Source organism: Oryctolagus cuniculus, chromosome 8, assembly GCF_051225735.1.
Source record: "Oryctolagus cuniculus isolate XC-2025 breed Fujian yellow rabbit chromosome 8, ASM5122573v1, whole genome shotgun sequence".
NCBI classification, from domain to species: domain Eukaryota; kingdom Metazoa; phylum Chordata; class Mammalia; order Lagomorpha; family Leporidae; genus Oryctolagus; species Oryctolagus cuniculus.
The window spans coordinates 62,471,249-62,498,858 of record NC_142874.1 but is presented as its reverse complement, the minus strand read 5'-3'; positions in this window follow the sequence as shown (position 1 = coordinate 62,498,858).

Genomic DNA, 27,610 nt, shown 5'->3' with positions numbered 1-27,610 from the left:
TCAGTAGAAACCAGAGAGGACTACAATTAAAGATGGGAGGAGATACCACACGAAAGTGATATTAGCACTAGCCCTTCAATTGTGTCCTTGAATTATATGGCAGAGGGGTATATAAAGTTACAAAACTAAAAGGCACACATTTCTTAAGGAATTATCTCAAGGACAATGAGGACTGCACATCGATTATCTGTAACTTGACTCCGCTCAGGACCCAGAAACAATTACTGGGATTTCTGGGAACAGGCAGGTCCTTCCAGATTTGAACACCTAATTATGGGCAAATGACTAATCGCTTCTACTATGCATTAAAAGGATAGGAAACTGTTTTGAATGGGATACACAATGTGATCAGGCCTTTGAAAAGCTAAAGTAATTTTGCTACACAACTTTGTTCCTGGACTGCTTGATCTAGAAAAGCCTTTGACCTTTGTGTACTTGAAGGACTGGGAATTCCAAATGTTGGGATTATTAAAGTGATACCATAACCCGAGAATGACCTTTCTGCCTGTGGGTTTTCACAGCAACTTGTTTGCTGATTAGAGAAGCAGAAAAGTTAGCAATGGAACAACTCCTAACAAAATACCTACATTAGGGGCAGGCGCCTTGGCTCACTTGGTTAATCCTCCACCTGAGGCACCTGCATCCCATATGGGTGCCGGGTTTTTGTCCCGGTTGCTCCTCTTCCAGTGGAAGGCAGTGGAGGATGGCCCAGGTGCTTGGGGCCCTGCCCGGCATGGAAGACCAGGAGGAAGCACTTGGCTCCTGGCTTCAGATTGACGCAGTGCCAGCCGTGGCGGCCATTTGGGGAGTGAACCATCATCGGAAGGAAGACCTTTCTCTCTGTTTCTCTAGCTCTCTGTCTGTAACTCTACCTGTCAAATAAATAATAATAATAAAAAAAAATACCCACATTGCTGTTAAACGTATATTTGCATTTTCATCTGTTTAATTTTTAATTGATTTCCTTTTTAGTTTTAGAAGTCATTTCTTTCATTTTTTCCATAATATTCATGTTTTTCTTTAACTTTTTGAAAAAGAAACATATTTATAACTTCTTTTAAGCTAATTAGTTTGTACTATTCTACTTCTATTATCTGTATCATTTGTGAGTTTATTTATACTGATTGATTTTTTTTTTCACTTTTGAGCCATTGTTGTCATTGTTTTCTTTTATGGCAAGAGTTTTTCTTTGAGCATATATTCTATGTTGTACTGTGATGGGTTTTATTGAATTCTTTTACATTTTGTTTGTTTGTTTGTTTTTGTTTTTATTTTTTCAGATACAGTTAAATTACTTGGAATGATTTTGACCCTTCCTGGGATTGCTTGAAGTTTTCTTATGGAAGATGCCACATAGCCTTAAATTGAGGCAGAAGTTAATCCTATCACAAATATAATAGTCTTATGAAGATGATATCTAGTATCCCTCGTGTCACCTAGTTTCTAGTCTGGATGATAGGCACACAAATATTTGCAGGACTTTTTGAACTTTTTATTGTTCTGCCAACTCTTTATTTTGGCATTGCCTCTCAGGCTTAGCTATTTTCTGTCATGCATTTACAAGGCAGACCTCAGCCAAAGACCCACTAATCTCCTCTGCAGGTCTGCAGAGCTTTCTGCTATCTTCTCCCTTTGAAGATCCCCTCTCTTTGATATGCAGCTCTGCAATTCCAGCCACATCTTCCTCCCTAAATCCAATCTCTGATTTATTAATAAAAAGAGAGATCTGGACTCTCTTTTGATTATCCCTTCACTCTGTAACAGTCCAGAAACTGGCAGAAGGCGAGACATTAAAACACATATTTTCTTATATGCCATCTGTCAGGGATCAGAGTCCTGAGTTACCTTTGGTTCCTTCTATCAAGGATCAGAGTCCTGAGTTTCCTTTGATTGGAAAATAATTCTATTTGGTCCACACTGTGTGTGTGTGTGTGTGTGTGTGTGTGGAGGGTGCTTTTAGAAGGTTTCCTCCAGTCCCTGTTACATCATCATAGCCAAATACAGAGATCACTAATATATATATATTTTTTTAAGGTTTACTTTATTTATTTGAAAGGCGGAGTGAGAGAGAGAAGGAGAGGTCATCCATCCACTGGTTCATTCCCCAGATGGATGCAATGGCCACATATAGGCCAGGTTGAAGCACAGAGCCAGGAATCCCCACCATGTCTCCCATGGGTGGCAGGAGCCCAAGTACTTGTGTCACCATGTGCTGTATTTCCAGGTGCATTAGTAGGGGGCTGGATTAAAGCAGAGACACTCTGACAGCTGAACATGCTGCATCACAACATTGGCCTCCAGTCCTGACTCTTAATGATGATGTTAGATCATTTGTGTTTGATATTTTTAGATATGCTTAGTTTTAAAAATATTTTATTTTTGCAAATTCCAGATGTTGTTTGTTACTTTTTCACAATTTTATAGCTTTATTTTGGATTAAGGGTTCTGTTTAGTATTTTATTTCAACTACTGGACTAATAGGCTGCATGTTTTTGCTCTTTTCCTTATTGGATATTATAAGGTTCACAATATGTACCATTACATTTCCAATTCCATCAGGGCAACTGCTTTTTTGGTTTTTGGCTTTTGTTTGCTTGCTTGTCCCACCCCCAAAGCCTAAGAAAAATGCAATGCTGCTTTATCTGATGATTTCTACTGAAGCTTTTACTATAGATTCCAGCTCTGCTGTGAGGGAAAATAATGAATAACATTTGGAAAGCTAAAAAAAAAATCTTTTTCAATTACGATGTAGTGTATGGAGAAAAATTTTAGAAATCCTATAAAAGAGCAAGTAGAAAGAAATGTTTATTCAGATATATCACAGGATATAAGAATAGCACAAAAATTTATTGAATTTAGGTAGGTTTACAATGATCACTCATAATTTGAAATAAAGAAAACAGGGTAATAAGGAATTTCTCAAACAATGAGGAAGACAAGTTGAAATAGTGAAGAAGCCAGATTGAATGGCTGCTAAAACTTGAAAATTGGCGAAGTTGTAGGAATTAATAATTTTAGTAATAGATCATGTTTCATTCCATGAAATATGACAATTTTATGAGGTGGAAGAGTGAATAAATGAAAAAAAACCATACCATTCTTCTCTGCCCCATGAAGTGACAATCAATAAAGGAAAAAACAGCAGTGCACTTTTTGAAAAAATCAGCATTGGCAGCTACCATAGTAGTATTCCACTAGCTCAGGAAGTATCAATGATGCTAAACCTTGTGAATGAATGTTGATCAGAAATGTTATATACTCATCGTCTCTCAACAAAGCGCTTAATTTATATTACTTAATTATATATTGTGTGCTAAATATATATGCACATCACATATATATATATAGCATACACTGTATATTCATACATATATAATGTCAAGTTGTATTATAAAGAAATTGAAGAATAACCTTCAAATGGAGAAAACTGGAAAACCTTACCTTTCAAATGATCGTAGTTGAAAATCACCACTGACAAGACAAATGGATTTTGTATCACCTGATGAAATACTAAAATTGATGAACTTAATATTTAATTATGAGAAAACATCAGACAAATTGAAATTCAGGAAAATTCTGAAAGAAATATTCACCTGACTTGTAATGAATAAGAAATGTTCAGGATATTGTGAAGATCAAGAAAGCACAATGGAAATCCTTTTGACTGAAGAAGCTGAAGAGGGTTGGAAACCAGAAATAACATTATACTAGGGCCGGCGCCGCGGCTCACTAGGCTAATCCTCCGCCTAGCGGCGCCAGCACACCGGGTTCTAGTCCCGGTCGGGGCGCCGGATTCTGTCCCAGTTGCCCCTCTTCCAGGCCAGCCCTCTGCTGTGGCCAGGGAGTGCAGTGGAGGATGGCCCAGGTGCTTGGGCCCTGCACCCCATGGGAGACCAGGAAAAGCACCTGGCTCCTGGCTCCTGCCATCGGATCAGCGCGGTGCGCCAGCCGCAGCGCGCCGGCCGCGGCGGCCATTGGAGGGTGAACCAACGGCAAAGGAAGACCTTTCTCTCTGTCTCTCTCTCTCACTGTCCACTCTGCCTGTCAAAAACAAAAAAAAAACAAACAAAAAAAAAAAAACAAAACAAAACAAAAAAAAACAAAAAAAAACATTATACTAGAGTGGATTTTTCTCTAAAAAGTATTGGGGCAGTTTGTGAACTGGAAGGAAAATTTATGTGTGACTATTACATGACAATTCTTCATATTGTTTTTAGCAACTTCTATTTATGTTAGCATGATTCTATACAAACACTAAAAGGAAAATATAATAGCCATTACAAATAGGATGTCAGTCTTACTGCCAATCCAGGAATCCCAAGGGAAACTTTTTCCCACTAGTCTTTTTTTTTTTTTTTTTTGATAACTCCATTAATCAGTTTCTTCCTCCCCATAACTGGTAGAAATTAGTCCATGATTCTTTTTTTTTGTTTGTTTGTAAGATTTATTTTATTTTTTGAAAGACAGAGTTACAGAGAGAGGTAGAGACAGAGAGAGAGGTCTCCCATCCTCTGGTTTACTCCCCAGATGGCAGCAACAGCTGGAGCTGAGCCCATCCAAAGCCAGGAGCCAGGAGCTTCTTCCTGGTCTCCTACATGGGTGCAGGGGCCCAAGGACTTACACCAACTTCCAAGGCTTTACCATGCAATAGCAGAGAGCTGGATCGGAAGAGGAGCAGCTGAGTCTAGAACTGGTGCCCATATGGGATGCTGGCACTTCAGGCCAGGGCTCTAACCCACTGTACCACAGTGCAGTCCCCAGTCCATGATTCTTTAACAGATACCTAATTGTTAATGATGTATTTTTCCTCTGTTTTTTATTTGAAACTGGAATATGTATGGATGGTTATCTTGTAACTGACTAAGCCAAGTATTTTTTTTTTTTTTTTTATCTATTCACAAACCACATGAAGTATCAACTATCAGGCTTCATCTCAGATTTCAAAATAGCTACTATTACAGAAAGAGCGTTCTAAGTAGTTTTCTTAAAATGAAACCCACTTGACTGAGCAAGACTTTCTTCATGTGGTTTTGGCTTCCCAAACAGGCTACTCCTTCAGTTCACGGGACCTCTTCATAAGCTATCAACCAAACTGCACACTAAGCTTCTCAGGTAGAGCAAGTTTCTGAAAACAGGTTTATTTTGTGGTTTTGGTGGTGCCTTCATAAGCAGATTTCAAATCAACTTACTTCTGAGAAAGTTCTCTAAACATGTAATTTTACCTCATTTTTGAAACAACAATTTTATTTTGAAATGCAACTGACAAAATATGAATAAATTACACAAATATAATGCTGCTCTCAAAAACTGTTTCTTTACTTGTAGTTTATTATTTTAGTAAGACTATAGAAATGACCACTAGTCATTTTATTTTTCCTTGATTTGACTCAATTGAGTTTCCTTAAATGTTCTGAAATTTTAGCAATGATTCCTTTTAAGAAACTAAAGGGTAGCATATCATATGGTCTAATTTATCAGGTTATGAATAATTTAATAAATATGTAGAGTTGGAATATTTCCCCAATTGGATGTCATGTTTAGTATTATAGTTTCTTGTTATTTTATACCTTAGTATACTCACTAAGTTTGTCTGTAAGAAACATACCAATGATAAGGGTTAAAGGAATCATCACTCTTGTTTTCTCCCTTCCTAAATAAAATACAGCATAGAATTTACCTGCAGAGCATACTTAGGGATATCAAAATATCTTTTTAATTTTTTCTATAATTCAGCTATCAAGAGCTACAAGTACTTCTATATTTATAAATATTCAGTTCATCAATACATATACCCCTTTTGATATTTTGTACCCAAATATGCCCAATACAAAAACTATCATCTCACAAGAAGAAATATAACAAATGTTTATTATTGTTTCTTCTGTATCACTAAATAGGAAATCATTCACACTTAAGCTAAAGCTGAAAAATGTCTGTAACTAACTGTCTGAATACATATTTACCATTTGTTTGGGCACTATGGAACATTTGTATAATTTCCTGTAACATTTTTTCCAGAAAGAATATTCCTTTCCCTTCAGGATTTTTATTTTCTTTCAAACAATTTAATTAACTACAAAAGTGGGGAAGGATTTTTTTTCTAGGGGGTTAAGTCTTGATATCTAAAAAGAACCATTGTATTCTTTCTTAAAATTGTTGATTTAACTACTGCTCACTTTAAAAAAAAAAAACTATTTATATATTTGAAAGAGTTACAGAGAGAGAAGTAGAGAGAGTGAGAGAGAGAAAAATCTTCCAACTTCTTGTTCATTCCCTAAATTGCCACAATACCTAGGCCCAGACCAGGCCAAAGCCAGGAGCTAGGAGCTTCCTCCAGATCTCCCACGTGAGTGCAGGGGCCCATGGACTTGGGTCAACTTCTGCTACCTTACAAAGCACATTAGCAGGGAGCTGGATCAGAATTGGGGCAACCAGAATTCAAAACGGTGTCCATGTGGGATGCTGGCCCTGCAGGTATTGCCTTAACCTACCGTGCCACAGTGCTGGCCCCTCAACTCTCAACTATTACCTATTTGACATTGTACTAAGTTATGAGAATATGGTGGTAAAAAAGAAACAATCAAAAAAAAAAAAAAAAACATGTGTACTACTTGCTAGAAAATATATATTATCACCACCACAAATTGTATGATTTTTTGCTTTTGATGTGAAAAGCATTATTATTTAATACATGATTTTCTTTTGGCCTCAGAAATGACCACTTTCACCATCTACAGTTCATCCACATGAGAATCCTCATAGTTCTTTATTTTGATTGTACTCTCTTCACTGTGATATTTTGTATAAAACTGACCCTTGGTCAAGACTATTAGCAGCAGCATCAATGGACAACAGTAACAGAATAGACATATTTTATTAGACACATTTTTGACTCTGGATATATCAATGTATTGCATTAATATATTTTATAGCAGCCTCATGTTCATTTTTATTTTAATCAATTCACCAGTTCATTCCCCAGGTAGCTACAACAGCCAGGTCTGGGATAGTCATAGCTAGAAATCAGCAACTATATTCTACTTTTCCACATGATGAGAGGAACCTAATTACCTGAACCACCTTCTGTTGCCTACCTTAGGCACATCAGCAAGAAGCCAAATAAGAAACATAGCAGCCAGGTCTTGAATCAGCACTCCCATATGGGATTCTGATGTCTCAAAGGGAAGCTTAACCTGCTCTTCCACAATCCCAGCCTATTTCCACATTATTATAACAATATCAGACTATGTGTCTATATGTTAGTTTGCATCATTCATTCCCAAGTATAGAGCACACTGTTTATGCTTAAAACATATTTATTGTATTAATCACTGATGTGTCAGTTGGCAGGCTTTTTTTTTTTTTTTCATTTATTTATTTTACTTGACAGTCACAGTTACACAGAGAGAGAAGAAAAGGCAGAGAGAGAGAGAGAGGTTTTCCATCTGCTGGTTCACTCCCCAGATGGCCGCAATGGCCAGAGTTGTGATGATCCGAAGCCAGAAACCAGGTGCTTCTTCCGGGTGCCCCACGTGGGTGCAAGGGCCCAAGGACTTGGGCCATCTTCTACTGCTTTCCAAGGCCATGGCAGAGAGCTGGATTGGAAGTGGAGCATCTGAGTCTCGAACCAGCTCCCCTATGGGATGCTGGCACTACAGGCGGCGGCTTTACCAGTTATGCCACAACATCGGCTCCAATTGACAAACTTTTTCACTAAAAGTAATACAAATTATACTTCAGTTGGGGCCTTCCAAGAGTCAGACATCAACAAGTTAACTGGAAGAAATGCTATTTAATGAAAAGAGAAGATGGAGCCAGGGGAGCCTGGAAGAGCCTCCAGATCAGGATGCAAGATTCCAGCTAGAGGAAGAAAGATCTGGAATGGTAATTGGAGAGGAGAAGCCTGAAACAAGTGTGGAACTGAAAAATTCTCAGGCAAGCTGAAAGCAGAAGAGCAAACACTGCTGTTCAGGGGACTCCAGGTGGAGGAGTTCAAGTTCTGAGAAACGTGCCCTCTTCAGTCATTGGAAAATCTGTCTGGGAGAGCAGGGCATCTGCAGTAACAGTCGAGTGGCTCTGAAGTGGAACAGGTGTGGAAGTAGCCACCAACTACCTCCTCCTGAAAGTGTCTCTTGAATGCAAACCTGGCAGGAATAGCTTTTTGATAGTGGGCTATTGTTTAAAATTTTCTCGAGTATAAAGCAAATTCATTACCTAATATACCAATGAATCAAGAGGCAAAATGATGCAGAAGCTGTGTGCTTACCTGCTCAATGATGCCATCTATTTTCTGTTTCTTTTCTGGAACTATTCTCTGAGGTCTGCTTCACCTGCATCCTCAATATTGTAACAAAAATGTCTGGGATGCTTGGTGGAATTATATCCAGATTCTGCAACAGTATCCAGACGACTAGGAGGAATCATGTTTTCTTGCGTCTGTCTTAGGAACTCGTGAAATTTCCCCTCAATTGTCTTCATACTGAATTGGGTCACATAACTATTTTTGCTCTAATCACTTGTGAAAAAAATCAAGCTGTACTTAGATTAATTACATCAAGCCTGACTCTGGGGAAGAGACAGTCAACCTTGAGGATTAATGATGCATTTGCAGGTTTAAATATACTGAATATGCTCCATATTAGGGAGACAAAGAGAGAAAATGGATGCTGGCAGCTGAACAATAGCATATGCTGCTAATGAATAACTACAGAGTCATTTAAACATAGTGTTGGGGATTTTATTACAAATCTAGCTGAACAGAAAAAATTTTTTTGACTCTATAACAAATTTGGACAACATTCCCAATGTCCTAAATTTTGTTGTAGAAATTTAGGTTCTGGCTATGGAATGTGTAATAAAAATAATGTGTCCTTTTCACAGGTCTGGATCATGCAAACCTCAATTCATAACTTTTCTCTTTCCCCTATCTATTTTCTTGCGTGCCATTGCTCCTAAGATAAACTCAAGGGCTATGTGCTGAGGGTAGCAAAATCACTGAATGAAGGTGAACAGATCTTTGAATTACTTTACAGGAAATCATAAACAGCACCCATATTAGATAACCAGGAAATAAATTTGATTGATTTAATATTTGGAAGTATTGTTCTATTAAAACTGTTATCTCAAGTACTATAAGAAGTAAGAATGTTTGGAATCTTGGAAGAAAAGGCTCAGTCACATTAAAACATTTTCTTTCTCTCAATATTATACCCTCCAAACTTAAATTTGTGGAAAAATGTGTAACTGCCATATCCAACATAAAAAACTATATAGTTTCCATTTTTACACTCTCCACATATACAAACTATGCTTCATGCTTCAGATATTGCAAAATTAATAAATTATCCTAGGATTTAGGAAACTAAATTTTCCTATCTTCTTTTAGTTATATTAACTATATCATTAAATTATGCTAATGTTTTCTTTGAAATAATTCCATATTTTTATTTCTAATATTTTTATAGTTTTATATTAGCTTTATACTAATATATTTCAGAGGCTAGCACTGTGGCTCAAGAGATTAAGCCACTGCTTGCAATGCCATCATCCCATATTTGTGATTGGTGTGAGTCCAGGCTTACCCACTTCTGATCCAACTTCTTGCCAATACGCCTGGGTAAGCAGTAGAAGATGGCCCAATGCTTGTGCCCCATCACCCATTTGGGAAATCTGGGTGTAGTTCCAGGCTCCTGGCTTCAGCCTGGCAAAGACCCTGAAGTTCTGCACATTTGAGAAGTGAATCAGCAAATGGAAGATATCCCTTTGTCTCTCCTTCTCCCTATGTAGCTCTGTCTTTCAAATAAGCACATATATTTTTAAAAAGAAACTCATTTTATCTCTCATAGAGTATTCTATATACTTTATTATCTGTATCAGATCTATTTATGAAATCAAAACATGTATATGACTTATCTCATTTTTCCTTATAGATAAATTTTCTACCTGAGTTATGTGGTACTCTGTTGTGCTGTGGTCACATATACCACCTAAGAATTTTCACAGTATCTAAGGCATGAGTGTGTATAATTCTGGACACATAGCATAAAACTAGTCAAACATATTTAATTGAGTAAAAGCTGAAAGACGTTGGTAAACTGTATTACACATGTTGATACTTCGATTTTTTTATAAACTTGTCTCTGAAATGGGTTCCAAAAACAGTTGACAAGCATTTTGCCTCAAAACCACTAACAGTCATTATTCAAAATAAAGTGTAATGTATTTGAAAATTGATAAATATTTCAGAACTGAAAAGTAAGAGAACCATTAAGGTAATCCCACAAACTATTGTATCTAAAATCTAGTGTAGTTTGAATTTAAAAATAGCCTTCCTTCTTAGCAAGAAAACACAATACTAACCCACAAAATTTTTAAAAATGGCATTATTCCAATCAGTTTTGATAATATGCAATGGGGTATTGAATTTTTAAATTTTAAAAAGTTAAAAGTTAATGACAATGGTGCAATTAAAATTCTGCTTATGTTCTTGGAAGTTTTCAATTCCATATCTAAAATTAGTATGTGATAAGCAAAATAAATATCCATGTACATACTTGTCTCAGTGCCACTAAAAATAATTGATTGGTAGCTCTTATCATTAATTTTAATTTAACCTATTTTATGATCATCTGACCATTAAATATTTTCTGCTTACAACTCAAAATCAACACTTTTCTACATCTGTCATGAAGTTTATGGGAAAATGGAATTGAGATGAAATTAAATAAACATAAGTTATTTTCAGCATAAGCTTCATCAGGTTTAAAATACTACTGTAAGCAATGGTACCAACCATTTAATCTATCTCTACAGGACTGAGAGTACTGAGAACATACTATGTCAGTGTGGTCTGTTTTCCATTATTAACTTAAGAAAAATGGGTGGCTTTTAATGACTAGGAAACAAAAATAAGTCACAAGTAATCACATAAGGTAGAATGCTAATAATTTCTCATTAACTATTTTCTTAATTTTTTAAATGAATATGTATTCATTTATTTGAAAGGCAGAGTACAAAGCAGACAGACAGAGAGAAAGAGACAGAGAGAGAAAGAAAGAGAGATCTTCCATCAGATGGTTCACCTCCCAGATACCTGCAGCCAGGAACCAGGAGTTTCTTCTGGGTCTCCCACATGGGTGCAGGGTCCTAAGGACTTGAGCCATACTGCACTGTTTTCCCAGGCACATTAGCAGGGAGAGCAATGGAAAGTGGAGCAGCCAGGGTTGGAACTGCCTGCCCATATGGGATGCCAGCATCACAGGCGGTGGCTTTACTAGCTATGCAGAAACAGAAGCCCTAAAACTTTTTTTTTTTTTTAAATGTATTTATTTATTTGAAAAGCAGTGTTACAAAGAGAGAGAGAGGGGACGAAACACACGCACACACACTCACACACACAGGGGTGGAGTGTGGGGCGGCGTTTGTGGATCTTCCTTCTGCTAGTTAATTTCCCAAATTGCTCAACAGCCAGGGCTGGGCCAGTCCTAAGCAAAGAGCCAGTAACTCCATCCAGGTTTCCCATGAGTGTGGTGGGGGGCCCAGGCCATCTTCTGGTGCTTTCCCAGGCTCATTAGTGGAGAGTTTGAATGGAAAGCGGAGCCGTTGGGACTTGCATAGGTGCTTATTATGGGATGTGTGGGTCTCAGGGTGAAAGGGATTAGCAGGAGCATGATTGTGTTGGAGAAGGATTCCCTGGGGAAGACTTTCTGGGCATATTTTCTGCTAAAGCTTTGACTAACATTCACAAAACACTCTCTTAGTCAGCAGATAGTATCATTCTTTTGCCCTCCAGTAAGTCAACAAGCAAAATGCCTTGTGTATCCCAAAATCTGATGCCATGACCTCTGCCTTGACTGGTCCACTTCTGATTGGACTGGACTTACTGCCACTTTTAATTTAATCTTCATTAGACATTTTATTCTTTTCACCAATCAATTCTCTTTTCATTGTGATATTAATACAAAGAGATTCAATGTAGTCATAGATACAGTTCTAAGAATGCAGTACTACTCATCTCCTCCCTTTCTCTCTCTCACTCTTTTCTCCCTTCCTTCTCTTCCTCTGTCCTTTTTTCTCTTCCTTCTCTTTTCTTTTCGTAAAGATTTTATTTATTTATTTATTTGAACGGCAGAGGGAGAGAGAGAGAGAGAGAAAGGTCTTCCTTTTGCTGGTTGGTATACACTCCCCAGATGCTCCCAATGGCCAGAGCTGTGCAATCTGAAGCCAGGAGCCAGGAACCAGCAGCTTCTTTCAGGTCTCCCACACAGGAGCAGGGGCCCAAGCACTTGGGCCATCTTCTACTGCTTTCCCAGGCCATAGCCAGGAGCTGAATTGGAAGAGGAGCAGCCAGGACTAGAACTGACACTCATATGGGATGCTGGAGCCGCTTGTGGAGGACTAACCTACTGTGCCACAGTGCTGGCTCCTCCCCTCCCCTCCCCTCTTCTCCCCTCCCCTCTCTCTCCTCTCCTCTCCTCTCCTCTCCTCTCCTCTCCTCTCCTCTCCTCTCCTCTCCTCCTCTTCTCCTCCCTTCCTCCCCTCTCCTCCTCTCCTCTCCACTCCCCTCCTTTCCCCTCCTCTCTCCTCCTCTCCCCCTCCTCTCCCCCTCTCCTCCTCTCCTCTCCCCTCCTCTACTCTCCCCTCCTCTCCCCCTCTTCTCCTCCCTTCCTCCCCTCTCCTCCTCTCCTCTCCCCTCCTCTACTCTCCCCTCCTCTCCTCCTCTTCTCCCTTCCTCCCCTCCTCTCCTCCTCTTCTCCTCCCTTCCTCCCCTCCTCCCCTCCCCTCCTCCTCCCTTCCTCCCCTCCTCTCCTCCCCTCTCCTCTCCCCCCTCCTCCCCTCCTCCCCTCCTCTCCCCTTCCTCCCCTCCTCTCCTCCCCTCCTCTCCCCTCCTCCCCTCCTCTCCTCCCCTCTCCTCTCCCCTCCCCTCCACTCCCCTTCTTCCCCTCCTCCCCTCCTCTCCCCTTCCTCCCCTCCTCCCCTCCTCTCCTCTTCTTCTCCTCCCTTCCTCCCCTCCTCTCCTCCCCTCTCCTCTCCCCTCCCCTCCCCTCCTCTCCTCTCCTCTCCCCTCCTCTCCCCTCCCCTCCTCTCCCCTCCCCTCCTCTCCTCTCCCCCTCCTCTCCTCTCTTCTCCTCCCCTCCCCCTCTTCTCTTCTCTTCTCCTCTCCTCTCCTCTCCTCTCCCCTTCCTCCCCTCCTTTCCCCTTCCTCCCCTCCTCCCCTCCTCCCCTCCTCTCCTCCTCCCCTCCTCTCCTCCTCCCTCCTCCCCTCCTCTCCCCTCCCCTCCCCTCCTCTCCTCTCCTCTCCTCTCCTCTCCTCTCCTCTCCTCTCCTCTCCTCTCCATATGGGATGCCAGCACTGTAGGCAGCCTGGCTGCAGGATGCCTGCTGTAGGATGCCTGCCACGCCACAGTGCTGGCCTCACCAAGTTTTCTTAAGGTTTATAAATGCTATCATGTTTGGAATTTGATGAAATGATTTCTTACTGAATTGACTTAAAATGGGCCATTTATATATTGAAACTAATTGGGTGTTGAAAATCACTGTGTAGACAAAATTAGTCTCTGCCATTCTTTAAAAGGAAGACAAAGGCTAACTTTTTGATCAATTTCTTGACACTAATAATTTTAAGAATTATGCATATATGAATGAATACTAACAACAATAACAATTGTTTCAGAATATTCTTTTTCAGGAAAATGGTGGGGAAAAGATCAACCAAGAAAAAAACACAGAAATTATAGCACATTTGTAAGTTTTAATTATTCCAAGTGGTTAGTTCATGGAATATGAGAATGTGTACATGCACTACCATTAAGTTGCAATCATGAGGAAGACTTTTTAAGAAGTAATGACACAAGAATGTCTTTTGGAATACACATTATTACTAAGGATTTAAAATGTCAGGCATTTTTAATTCCATTGTCTTCTGTAATCTTCAAATATGTCCACATATACTGCAAGAAATTTAGTAAAGCCTACACTTGCAGCATCCTTGCTCCTTGATGAGGCAATGGAACTGGTATCTGGACAATGACATATGAGCAAAAACAATATATTCAGCATCAAATTAGTGTTCTTAAAAGCCAAGTATGTGTCCTTTTATCCCTCTTAGCATTGTTAACATTTCATAGCTTGTTACAAATGATTTCATATTTGAAGAGGAGATGAGCCTAGGCATATAAAAACAAGATAATTCACATTATAGAGTTATGATAACATCACTGGACATCTCAAAATTTTACATGAAAAAGATATAAATTCTCTTAAGCTACTTCTCTTGTTGTCATAGATTCCAAGATGCCATTAAAATTAATGCTCTACGACTTGTAAGAAGCATTTTTAAAGTGTTTCCAATTAAACTAAATATTTCTTGGTGCCTAAGACAGGGTTTTAAATTCAGTAATTATTTTTTTACCTACATCTGCCAGCTTACGGATTTGTTGTGTCCTTGAGCATCATATAAAAGGTTTTATTGAAATTCTTGCCTCAATCTAACAATCTTCATTTTAGATTTGCTATGTTATAAAACTTCCTGTTTATATTCTAATGTGTCAAAGATCTTCAGGAATGAAATAAAATTTGAGATCATTATCCAGTGTTTATCTTGAATTGGGATTCCTTTTACTGATTTATTTGTTGAAATATAATTTATATTGTACACATGTGAGAGACATTGGTCTCAGGCATTTATCATTTTATTTTTAAAAGATTCTTATACTTTATTTTGAAAGAGTTACAGAGAGAGCGAGAGAGAGCAAGAGACAAAAGTGAGGAGGATGATTTTCTGGTTCACTAAGACTAGAGCTGGCCAGGGTGAAGGTAGGCTCCTGGAACTCCATCTGAGAGTCCTACATGGGTGGCAGGGGCCCAGGTATTTGGTCCATCTTCTGCTTCTTTCCCAGGCACATTAACAAGGAGCTGGATGGGAAGTAGAGCAGCCAGCTCCACTCCCATCTCAAACACTCATATGGAGCATCCCAGGCAACGGCTTAACCTGCTGTGCCACAGTGCCAGCTGCAGCAAAAAAGCATTTTTCATAATGTGAAATATCAATGTTAATATGATTGAGGAGGAAGCACTTAGCCCAGAGATTAAGATACTCTCATCCCACGTCAGAGAGCACTGTTCTGGCTCTGGTTCTTGACCCTGACCTCCTGTGAATACATACCCTAGTAGGCAGCAGTGATGACACAAGTCGTTGGGTTCCTATCACTCATGCAAGAGGCATGGGTTGAATTTTCAGCTTATGGGTTGGGCAAAGTGCGGTTGGGGGTACTTCAGGAGTGAGCCAGCAGATGATAGCTCTCTCTTTGTCTGTGTCCCTCTTTCTCTTTCTCTGTCTCTCTTATTTTGTCTCTAAGATACATACATTCATACCTACAACTCGAGAAATGCATATTGGGTATTATTAGAATCCAGAAATCTCCTTTGTGAATTCTTCCACTCATTACTGCAAGCAACAATTTATTATCATGAATTTGATTTAATTGATACAATATTGAATTTTGTTTATTTATACAATAAATAGCAATTTCAGCCTCATTTTAGAAATCAGCTTGATTTAAAAATACTGCTGTGGGGAGCAGTGTGAGTTCCTGGGCTTCTTCCCAGTTGCATAATGCTGACAAAAGTAGCAATAGCAGCTGATCTGTCCTCAGAGTCTTCAATGAAAGTTCAGAGTTCAGGGTTTCTGCCTGGCAGTAAATGCACTCAGGTAAGGTCAATAATTGGTGAGGAATCATGGGTACATGAAGTACAACCTTCCCACTTGTCCTTCCAGTTTAAGTGTGGCAGTGATTGTCTTCAGTCACCCACCATCTGGAGGAATCCCACAGACCCCTCTAGCTCTTGTATTCTTCCCGACATTTTCTAAACAGTCCAACAATGTCTATCCTTCCAAATTACTCTGCTTGTGGACTGATATAAAAGTTATAATCCAACTGGGGTATAAAACTATTACATCATCCTTCATCATGTATCAATTCAAATTTTGTTTATTTAACAACTCTATTTTCTTTGTCTCCTAGACTGATTCTATGTTTTTCAAATTTGTTAATGTAGCACTGATTAGAGTTATAGCTTTGATGGGTGAACATCTGCTGTCTCATAAACAGGTCCCAACTTGCGGTGCCAGCATTGATGATTAACTCCCTATTCCAATCTCATACTTCTATTACCATTTCTATATTTGCAAACTGTCCAGTTCTTTCAAAGCACATTGTTTTACCTCTTATGGTCTTGAGATCTTTCAGTCTCTCTGTTCCTGCCTCTTTCTCTCTCTTTCATTATTAAAAAAAAATACCATACACACAAGAAACTCTTTCACTATATACAACAAATAGCAACTTCCTTCTATGTTCTCATTTAATTTATATGATAGACTTAGATTCATACTCTGTTCCTAGGATTTTTTTTACAACTCACTGGGATATGTCCAGTCATGTTCTGAAATCCTTAGATTTAATTAAGCAAATCCTATTAATTTATTCTTATTTTATAATTTCAATGATCTTCATAGCTATTGCAAACTGCCTATCTCTTCAATTGTTCTCATATTTATGCCATGTCCAAAACACTAAAGTATCTTCATGAAAGCAAAATATCCTCATCAATTTGAAATAATGTTTAAATTAGTACAAGAAAATTATGTATTTGTAGAATACTGTAGTCTGTGCTGCAAATAACATGCTAAAATTCCTATTACCTTTACATAGAAGTTAGCTGTCATTTTGATAAATTTGGAATATAATATTTCATGGTTTATAATTTTTAACCTAGAATTTTTTATTTAAGGTATACAAAATTCATGAATTTCATATATACAAATTTAGGAACATAGTGATTCTTGCCACCCTACATCCCTCCTGCCCATATGTCCATCCTTCTTCCTCTTCCCTGTCCCATTCCCATTCTTATTTTTACAAAGATCTATTTTCAGTTAACTTATAAGGTTAACCTTACACTAAGTAAAGAGCTCAACAAATAATGTAAAAAAACAATTTTTATTATAAAATATTTAATTAATACAAAAATCAGTCTGAAACTATGCCTACAGGTATATATAGAAAACAAAAATGAATATATTTATGCTATTTCTATAAAAGCTTTGTTTTTCAAATAGAATAAACATAAATCCAAGTTTATGTTGTAACAGAGGTATATGTATTTCCTGGTTTGCCTGAGACAGTCACAAACTTCATAAGTTTGGACAATACATCAAATGATCCCCTCTTATTATTGAACCATAGGGAGAAATTATTTACTTCTTATATTAAGTAAGACTGAAATTGGACAATCAGTTAAATGTGTTAAATGTCAATATAGGATTGATATGATGCAAAAGCATGGCCAATGACTAAGTCCAGGCGAACCGCATGTGGACACAGTGTGACAGAAGTTGACATATTGATGTAGTCTGTTTAAAGGAATTTTGGTAAAATCTGAACACAAAATATGCATACGAAGACAGTAATATTTATTGTTTTGGGGATTTTGCTTATATGTTCCTAACATTTCTCAGTGGGACTAGCATTCTGGCTAACAGTTGCTTTTATAGATCTTTTAAAAATTATAGCTTCCCTCAAACATCAAATTGTAAACAGTTAAAATATTAAATTAATAAAATGAAATATTGATCATTTCAAAGAAGAAAGAAAAAATTTGCAAAGTTAATGTAAAAGTCTTAGTTTTGCAAGCAATTTCCCAATAGATTTGTCATGCACAGTTATGTTGACAGGGAATTAAAGCTTTTGAAATACAGAAGTAAGTAAGATTTTAATTATACTGTGAGAGATGCCCCAAAGCATATTTACTTGATATTTTATCTATTGTTTAATATTGTGACCCATGAATTACTTATAAGGGAGGGAGATCAATATCTTTGAAAGGACTGCAAATAATTGTGTAATTCAGCTAGAAATTGCCTTGTTCATTTGCCAACATTATTATATCCTTTGAAAAGTAAATAATAAAAATAATTTGCAACTTCTACATATATGGAATTCGCATTCTTCAACCATCTCCAAATGTATAGATTTTTCTAATAATATTCCTATTGATTTCACCATCTGCATTAAAAATGAGTATTCTATAAGAATAGTCAGTCCCCTTAATCTCCCACTCCTCATAAATATTTACTAAGAATCTCAATAACTCATGAATAACAGAGGCATTTTGTAACTAATGCCAACATTTTATTCCCTTCTCTAGACTATTGCACAGACAGACTAGTAGAAATCTCATGACCATGGTTGTGTCAGATTGTCCATATCATATTGTTCCATAAAGATAATGTTTAACCAGATCTTAGTTTAATTAAACATGACTTTCTGTTTCATTGAGTTTAATGCTGGCTATAAACTACTGACAACTCATAAACAATAGGATTCCTTTTTTCCCCACTTTTAAGAAACATTTTATTAAAATTCAGTATACATACAAAAATGCACATAAGTGTACAGATCAGTGAGATTTTTGGCATCTGATCACACCCATAAGCATCACGCAAATGAAGAGCAAATCATCCCTAGTACCCCAAGAGTTGTTAGTATTGTTCCTTCCATTTCTTTTTATTTTAACATGAAACAAGGTGTACTGACATTTATATGATATATTTAGTGAAGTCATATTTGTAAATACATACCAAATGAACTGATATTCACAGTTTTTTCCTCTTTATATTAACTATCAAAACTCAGAGAAAGTATGTGATAATGTTCTATATGAGTCTGGGTTATTTCACTTAACATAATGATCTCCATTGTATCTATTTTGTTACTAATGTCAGGATTTAATTCTTTTTTTTTTTAAAATAAAGCAATGTATAACAAAATTTGAATGAGTTTATTTTAGAAAACAATGATTCTTGAATTGGTCAGTTCCAAACCAGAAGTGGCTGAAGATCTCCTTTGACAGATGGAAAAGGAGATATTTTTCAGTAAAAACACTGAAGTAAAGCCAAATAAATTATATCACATTATGTCACAACAAGGAAAACATGCCACTGTGATAAAGTTGTCTATTTGTTTTTCTCCACTAAAAAATCTTTCATTATATAAGTTTGTGGGATAATACTGATTGGTTGTACTTAATTTCTGCTTTTCTCTGATGCAGGCATTTATAAGAAAAACTTCAAGGTAAATTTTGCTTACGTTTGCAAATCAGTCAGGATTATGCAATTTATGAGATCTAACTCACTTTAGCTGTTCCAGGCTTCTCTATTAATTGAATTATTGATTGATTAGAGAAAGGGACACACACACACACACACACACACACAGCGAGAGCAAGAGAGAGAATGTTCCATCTACCGATTCTTTCCCAAATGTTTTCAGCAGTTGTGATTGGGCCAAGCTAAAGAAGCCATGAACCTAGAACTCCATGCAAGTTTCCCACATGAGTAGCAGTAGCACTTGGTCATTATCCACTACCTTCCAAAGCACGGAATCAGAGATCTGAACCATATTAGTGGAGACTTGAATTGATGCTCCAACATGGGAGAGCAGTGTCACCAAGGTAGCCCATTCCAGTGTACCATAATTCCTATCCTCTGCTCAGTGCTTCTTCAGGCCCCACCCATGTTGTCAATTACTTTAACACTAATTTTTTAAAGATTTATCTAATTTATTTGAAAGGTCATGCTAGAGAGAGAGTTAGAGAGAGAGAGAGAGAAATAGAGAGAGTGAAAGAGAGAGGGTTCCCATCCCCTTCGCACATAGCTGGGACAGGGTCAGGCTGAAATCTAGAGTCAGGAGCTTCACCTGGGTCTCCTATGAGGCTATAGTGGCCCACGTACCTGTGCCAATTTCACTGCTTTCCCAGGTGCATCAGTAGGGAGCTGGATGAGAAGTGGATCAGCCAAGACACCAACCAGCACCTGTGTGGGATGTTAGCCTTTCAGGTTGTGGTCCAACCCATCTAGCCAATAACAGCTGGATAAAGCACAGGATTCATAGGCTTTTAATTTAAAAATTAATATAACAATCATTTGAAATCAGAGTGTTTTAAATAGCATAGGTGGTCAAAATGATAAAAATACATTTTCAAAGAAGTTCCAGCAATTGTAAAGCATTATAAAAATGTTAAGGAGAATGACAGGTCAAATACTTAAAAGCTGAAGTTAACAAAGGGAGTTAGAGGGGATGGCCTTGTGGCACAGTGGCTTGTGTCACTGACATCCCATATCCAAGCACCAGGTTTGAGTTCCAGTTGTTCTGCCTCCAAAGAAGCTCCTTGCTTATGTGCCAGAGAAAGCTGCAGAAGATGACCCAAGCGCTTTGGCCCTTGCCACCAAAGAGGCAGATCCAGATGGAATTCCAGGCTCCTGACTGCAGCTTGGCCAGCTCTGGCTGCTGCAGATATTTGGGGAGGGAAACACAGTTTGCAAGATGTGTCCTTTGTTCTCTATTGCTCTGCTTTCCAAATAAATAAATGAATAAATGGAAGAAAGGGAGCTAGTGAATAGAATAGCTGCTAGAGTAGTTTAATTCTACAAGCAAAATCATTTTCAACAAGTATTTGAATGCCATTCTAACCAAAATTTCAAGACAATCCAGGAAGAAGATATATGAGAACTTTCTTACCAGTATACTTAGTGTAAATATAATCACTGATTCCATATGTCTGTTTCATTTGTTGTATTTAATACCTTGTCCTCAGTGTAGGTCTGTAGTAAGATACAAATATTTTATGTGCCTTTTGAGTGATGTCTTCCAGCTAATTTTATAATATTTTGAGAGACAGTATAGTTGCCCTCAACTTACTTCCATCTCATAAATGAAATGATCGTAGAAAAATTACAATAAACTTGTTTATGTGAAATATATTTTCATTTATTTATTTATTTGAAAGGCAAACCTACAGAGAGAGAGGTAGAGAGAGAAGGGGAGAGAGAGTAAGAGAGAGGGAGGGAGAGAGAAATCTTCAATCTGCTGGTTCACTCCCAAAATTTTCCCAATTGTCAGGGCTGGGTCAGACCAAAGGCAGAAGCTAGGAGCTTCATCTTGATCCCCTAAATGGTACAGGGACCCAAGGATTTTGGCCATCTTCCTCTGATTTCTCAGGTACACTAGCACAGTGTTACATAAAAAAATGGAGCAGCTGGGACTTAAACCAGTACCCATATTGGATACTGGCATGACAGGTGATGGCTTAACCTGCTGCACCAGAGTACCAGCCCCAGAACTTAATGTTTGTTAAAAAATCACTTCTTTGAAAATATAATAGTTTGGGATAGAATATGAATTTTTTTCTCAATATTAGTGATTTGCATGAAAAAATAGATTTTTAATTTTTTAAGTTATGTAAGTTTCATATATTTCATATATACAGATGTAGGAACATAGTGGAACTCCCCCCTACCCTCCCTCCCACTCACACTCCAACCCTCTTCCACCTCCCTCTCACATTCCCACTCTTGATTTATACATGGATCTACTTTGATACACTTAATGATCATATAGTTAACACTAAGTAAAAGAGTTCACACAAACAGCAATAGTATAGACAAGGGCTATAAACAATCATTGAATCTCAAAATATATATTTTATTCCAGTATACTACATTTCAGGTACTCTATTTGTTTCCTTTAATCAGTGAAAACATATCTATTTGGGACTGGTTTATTTCACTAAGTATAATGGCTTCCAGCTGTGACTATCTTGTTGCAAAAGAATTCATTTTAGGTACAGATGAGTAGTACTCCACAGTGTTTATATATCATAATTTCTCTGTCCAGTCAAGAGTTGATGGACATCTGGGTTGATTCCCTATCTTAACTAATGTGAATTGTGCTGCAATGAACATGGAGGTACAGATAACTCTTTCATATGCTGATTTCTTTAGTTTGGGTAAATTCCCAGGAGTGGGATGGATGGACCGTATGGTAGATCTATATTCAGATTTCTGAGGAATCTCCATACTGTCTTCCACAGTGATCCACCAGTTTATATTCCCACCAACAGTGGACCAGGGTAACTTTTGCCACACATCATCACCAGCATTTGTCATTTGTTGATTTCTGTATTAGAGCCATTCTAACTAGAATGAAGTGAAACCTCATTGTAGTTTTGATTTGCATTTCCCTGATAACTAATGATCCTGAGCATTTTTTTTTTCACATATCTATAGGCCATTTGGATTCCTTCTATTGAAAAATGCCTGTTCAAGTTCTTTGCCCATTTCTTAACTGGATTTTTTGTTGTGTTGTTGTTGAGTTTATTGAGTGTTATATAGATCCTGGATGTTAATATTTTATCAGTTACATAGTTTGCTGATATTTTCTCCCTTTCCATTGATTGCTTCTTCACTTTGCTGAGTGTTTCTTGTGCTACGCAGGAGCTTCTCAGCTTGATGTAATCCCATTTGTCAATCTTGGCCTTGATTGCCTGTGCTTCTAGGATATTTTCCAAGAACTCTTTACCTATTCCAATCTCTTGTATTGTTTCCTCAATGTCCTTTAATGATTTAATGTTGTCAGGTCATAGATTTAGGTCCTTTATCCATTCTGAGTGAAATTTTGTGTAAGACGTAAGGCAGAGATCTAGTTTCATACTTCTACACGCAGAGGTTGTTTCCCCAGAACCAATTGTTGACAAGATTGCCCTTGTTTCAGGGATTGATTTTAAGCCCTTTGTCAAAGATAAGTTGCTTGCAGATGCATGAATTGATTTGTAGAGTTTCTATTCTATTTCATTGATCTACTGGTCTGTTTTTGTGCGAGTAGCAGTGTGTTTTTATTATGACTGCCCTGTATTATGTATGAAACAGGTATTGTGATGCCTCTTCCTTTGTTTTTGTTGTATAAAATAGCTTTAGCTATTCAGAATCTCTTGTAATTCTATATGAATTTCAACACTGTTTTTTTTCTCTTTCTGAGAAGAATGTGCTTGGTATTTTGATTGGTATCATATTGAATCCATAAGTGACTTGATAGTATGGACATTTTGGAGATACTGATTCTTTCAAAACATGGATATGGAAGATTTTTTCATTGTTAATGTCTTCTTCTATTTCTTTCTTTACAGTTTTATAATTTTCATTGTAGTGGTCTTCGACATCCTCAGTTATAGTTATTCCAAGATATTTGATTGTTTTTAGAGCTTTCCTGGCTGGAACTGATCTTAAAAGCTCTTTCTCAGGCAGGACATTGTCTGTGTAAACAAAGGTAATTGATTTTCCTATGTTGATTTTATATCCTACCACTTTATCACACTCTTATGAATTCCAAAAGTCTCTCAATGGTCAAAATTGTGGTTTCCCTATGTATAAAATCATGTTATCTGAAATTAGGGATATTTGATTTCCTCCCTTCTAATTTATATCAGTTTTCTTCTTTTTTCTTGCCCAATGGTTGTGGTTAAAACTTCCAGGACTATATTAAACAACAGCAGTGAGAGTAGGCGTTCTTGTATGGTTCCAGATCTTAGTGGGAAGGCTTCCAGCTTTTCCCCTTTCCTGAAGCAAGCCTGTTGCTAAGCCAGACCCTTGGATGAAGCAGTGATATGTCAAGTGATTGGGTTCCCGCCACCCAGCCGGGAGACCTGGAGACTGTTCTCGGCTCCTGGATTGGGCCCCATTTTAACCCCAGCCATTGTGAGTATTTGGGTAGTGAACAAGAGATAGGAGCTATCTCTACATTTTCATCTGTTTGCATGTCTGTCTTTATATGTATGCTTCTGTTTCTCTGTCTCTCAAAAAAAAAATTAAAAATCCCTAGCTTTCTATAATTCTTTTACAAAATATCACAGCCTGCTCTGGGTTTTTATTGCAAGCCTCACTCCAACACTACATTTCTTACAAATTTCCATATACCTGTATTTTGGTAGCCTGATTTAACTCATAATTTAAAATTTTCTTTAAAAATCATAACACATTTGCATTTTATATGTTGTATTCTAAACTGATTTTTCTAAATTAATTTGACTGGTTTAATAGAAAATCATTAGCTAAAATTTTTATATTCTACTAAAGCACTCCACATGCACATTGGGTATATTAGTAAATAACAGAAACAAATTCAACAAAAAGACATCACTAATGGCAACTCTTGTTTTGAAAAAATAAAACCTGACAAATCAAATAAAAGTAAATGAATTATTACTGAGACATCCACTTATGGTTTGGGTATATATTTTGACAGGACATAAGAAAAATGCCTCAAAGGGTTTTCACTTCAGGACATAAAATCACTTGTTATTTTTCTAAAAGCTATTTTTACAAACATCAGCATCTCTTAAAAGTCACTAATCTATAAATTGGCATGAATGTCTGTTTATAAGTAAAATTTTAAATGATGAATTTAGTATTTAGGAGCAGTGTGATTTACTTATAATAAGATAACTATAAGATTACTATTTATTTATTTATAACAATAAGATTACTATTTATTTATTCCTTGTATTTGCAGGGTTTTTCATATTCAAACTGTTTTACTTATTTTGTCTTATTCTTTGTTCTGTAACAGCTTAATATTTCTGAAACATACTAAGATTGATCTGTTAAAAAATTCCAAGTTAGACCTAAAAGATCCACTTTTTGTTCATTTGAAAAAAAAATATGCTGATGACCTAAAATTGCACACATTTATAATTGCACTTTATCAATATTAGTTCTAAAAAAAACTACCAGTATAAATAACCACATATCTTGTATTTAAAAAACCCAAAATCAGTTGAGACTATATTTGCTACTTAATTAATAATCTTGTGTATTAGTAATATATATTCAGATGCTGTGAATATTCCCTTAGATGCATGAGAATGTGTGAGCAAGTACTAACACAGTTTTAACACCTTGCTAATTGACTTTACTTTCCTGTTGATCAACAGACTAAATTGTTAGGATAAAATACATTAAGAACTTTCTTTGAGTTCAGAAGGCATTTTTTTTTTTTTTTTAATTAGGAAATTCTGGAGCCTGCGCTGTGGCTCACTTGGTTAATCCTCCACCTGTGCCGCTGCTACTCCATATGGGCGCCAGGTTCTAGTCCAGCTCTCTTCTGTGGCCCAGGAAGTCAATGGAGGATGGCCAAAGTGCTTGGGCCCCTGCACCCACATGGGAGACCAAGAGGAAGCACCTGGCTCCTGGATTCAGATCGGCACAGCACCGGCCGCAGCGGCCATTTGAGGGGTGAACCAACGGAAGGAAGACCTTTCTCTATGTCTCTCTCTCTCACTGTCTAACTCTATCTGTCAAAAAAATTAGGAAATTCTGAATTTTCAAATTTTTTAACTCTAAATTTCCATATAGAAAAATATTTCTCATTTTTAAGAAACACTGAACTTATTGTGTATACCTAACAATTGCAGAGGAAATAAAGGTAAAATCAACAACTCTAAAAGAACAAATTTGACAATGTTGTCCTACAGAAAGAAAGCACCAAACAATATTACAAAGTTTTTTTCAACTGTCTAGCTTATGATTTTTCTATCATGGATTATTTGTATTTGAATTGTTTTTTGAAGTAAATCTTATATCTTGCAGTGAAAAGTGCTTATATATTAAGCAGCCGTTATATTTACTAAAGTCCCTGTTTTTTCTGTAGGATTGGAGATAAATGGATTGGAAATAAATCATTTGATAATAACATACATAATACGTTTGAGACTCTCAGGTTTTACATGAGAAGAGTCGCATTAAAGGGATTATCCAGTATTTATAAAGATGATGCAACATAGAATACAGATGGACATGATATGTACACAATGGTATCTATTTCAATTCCAAAAGAAAAGTGTTTATTAATATCTTACTTATTTAAAGCCTAAATAGATGCAATTAGATGTAGAGATGGTTGTGTATTCTTGTTTCTACCAAGGCATCTAAGATTCAATTCAAGGATAAATATAAATACAATAACCTTTTTCTAGTCCCCATTATACAATGAAGTTACGGAAGTTTTACCAAGAGAAGGAAGAAGACAGAAAGGAAAGAAAAAAGGATAGGAAGAAAACAAAACAGTGCAATATTTAAATACGGTTATGTTTCCACATTCTATTACATTTAATGATAATGTGCCTCTTTAGGAAAGAGAAGAATTAATTGAAGGACGGTATGATAGAAGGTGACAAAAGTAAAACAAACATAATAGAAGACATAAAACAAGCAAACTAGAAGACAACCATAACTAATCTATAGTTAGTGCAAATGCTAAAATTATGGATACACACACTTCATTTGGAGGGCAGTTTAGAGATCTGGTAGTTGGGGGAGCTGTTGCCTATACTACAAATTTCTTAAGTGCTACCGGAGAATCAAACCCCAATTAAAATCTGACCTCCTTTACATACCTAATTATCCTATAAGTGAAATTAGGTAAATATTGTTAGAATGACAGAAAACAACAATAAAATTTAGAGAAGTAAAAGTTTATTGAGTGTTGAATAAATTCTTTTTGAATTACAATAATTAGAGAACGGTCATTAAAAAGTGTGTTGCAGTTTAAGCAAAGTAATAAGAAAGTTAACTTGAAAGTTTTGCTGTACAAATACCTAGATGCTGTATAAAAATGTAATAATCATGGTTTAAAATTCATATGTGAGCTCAATAAACTTTAGTAAAATAGGAACCAGGATACTTAAAGGAGGAATAATATTTTTAATCCTTTGGCCAGATATGGAGCAGGGAAAATTAACAGACTCATATAGTATTAAATTTTAATGTTTGTAGACCCTTGGTGGAGGGCAGGTGTCAGGAAGTTTATCTAAAACTCAGAGATAAGGTGAAAAAAATATGTTGAACAGCAGACATTTTAATTTTATTTGGAAGAGAATTTTTTTTTAGGAGAATACACTTGGTTTATCTCACTGTTTACTAATAGCTAAAGCCCCAGGATTTATTTATTTACTTACTACTTGATTTATATAAAGGGAACAAATTTCATATATTTCACATATACAATTTTAAGAGCATAATTTAATTCCAACCCTACCCTGCCTCCTCCTTTTTTATTTTTCTTTTAATTTTTACAATAACATAATGTCAATTTACTTTACAACCGCAAGCTTAACACTGCACCAAATACAAAATTCAACAAGTAATAATTGTTCCTCAAGTGTGTAGACAGAGGCTATAATCAATATCAAATCTCAAAATGTCAAGAATTTCTTAATTTGTAGGTTTTGTTCCTGTAGAGATACATATTTCCTTAGTGGAACAGATAACTTGACAGATACAGGATTCAGTTATACATCAATATTTATCTGTCTACTATAGCACAGTTAAAACTCCTTTACTAAATTATTTTTAAATTTTGTAGATTTTCAGATGCATTTTATACAATTTAAAAACATCTATTAGTTTCTTCATTAATTTATATGCTAAATAATACTTTTACAATGCATTTACCCTTACTTAAGAGCTATGATTTAAGCTTTCTAAAACTTAAACTTTACTGGGAACTAGAGATGAGCATATGAGAGCATGATCTGTACCACCGTTTATTGCAGATGAATTCGTGATAGCTAAAATCTGGATTCTATCCAGATATCCATCAACTGAAGACAGGATAAAAAAATTATGAGATATGTACCCACGGAATACTACACAGAGGTTAAAAAAAAGAAATCCTGTCATTTGCATGAATATTGATGCAACTGGAAAAAATTATAATTAGTG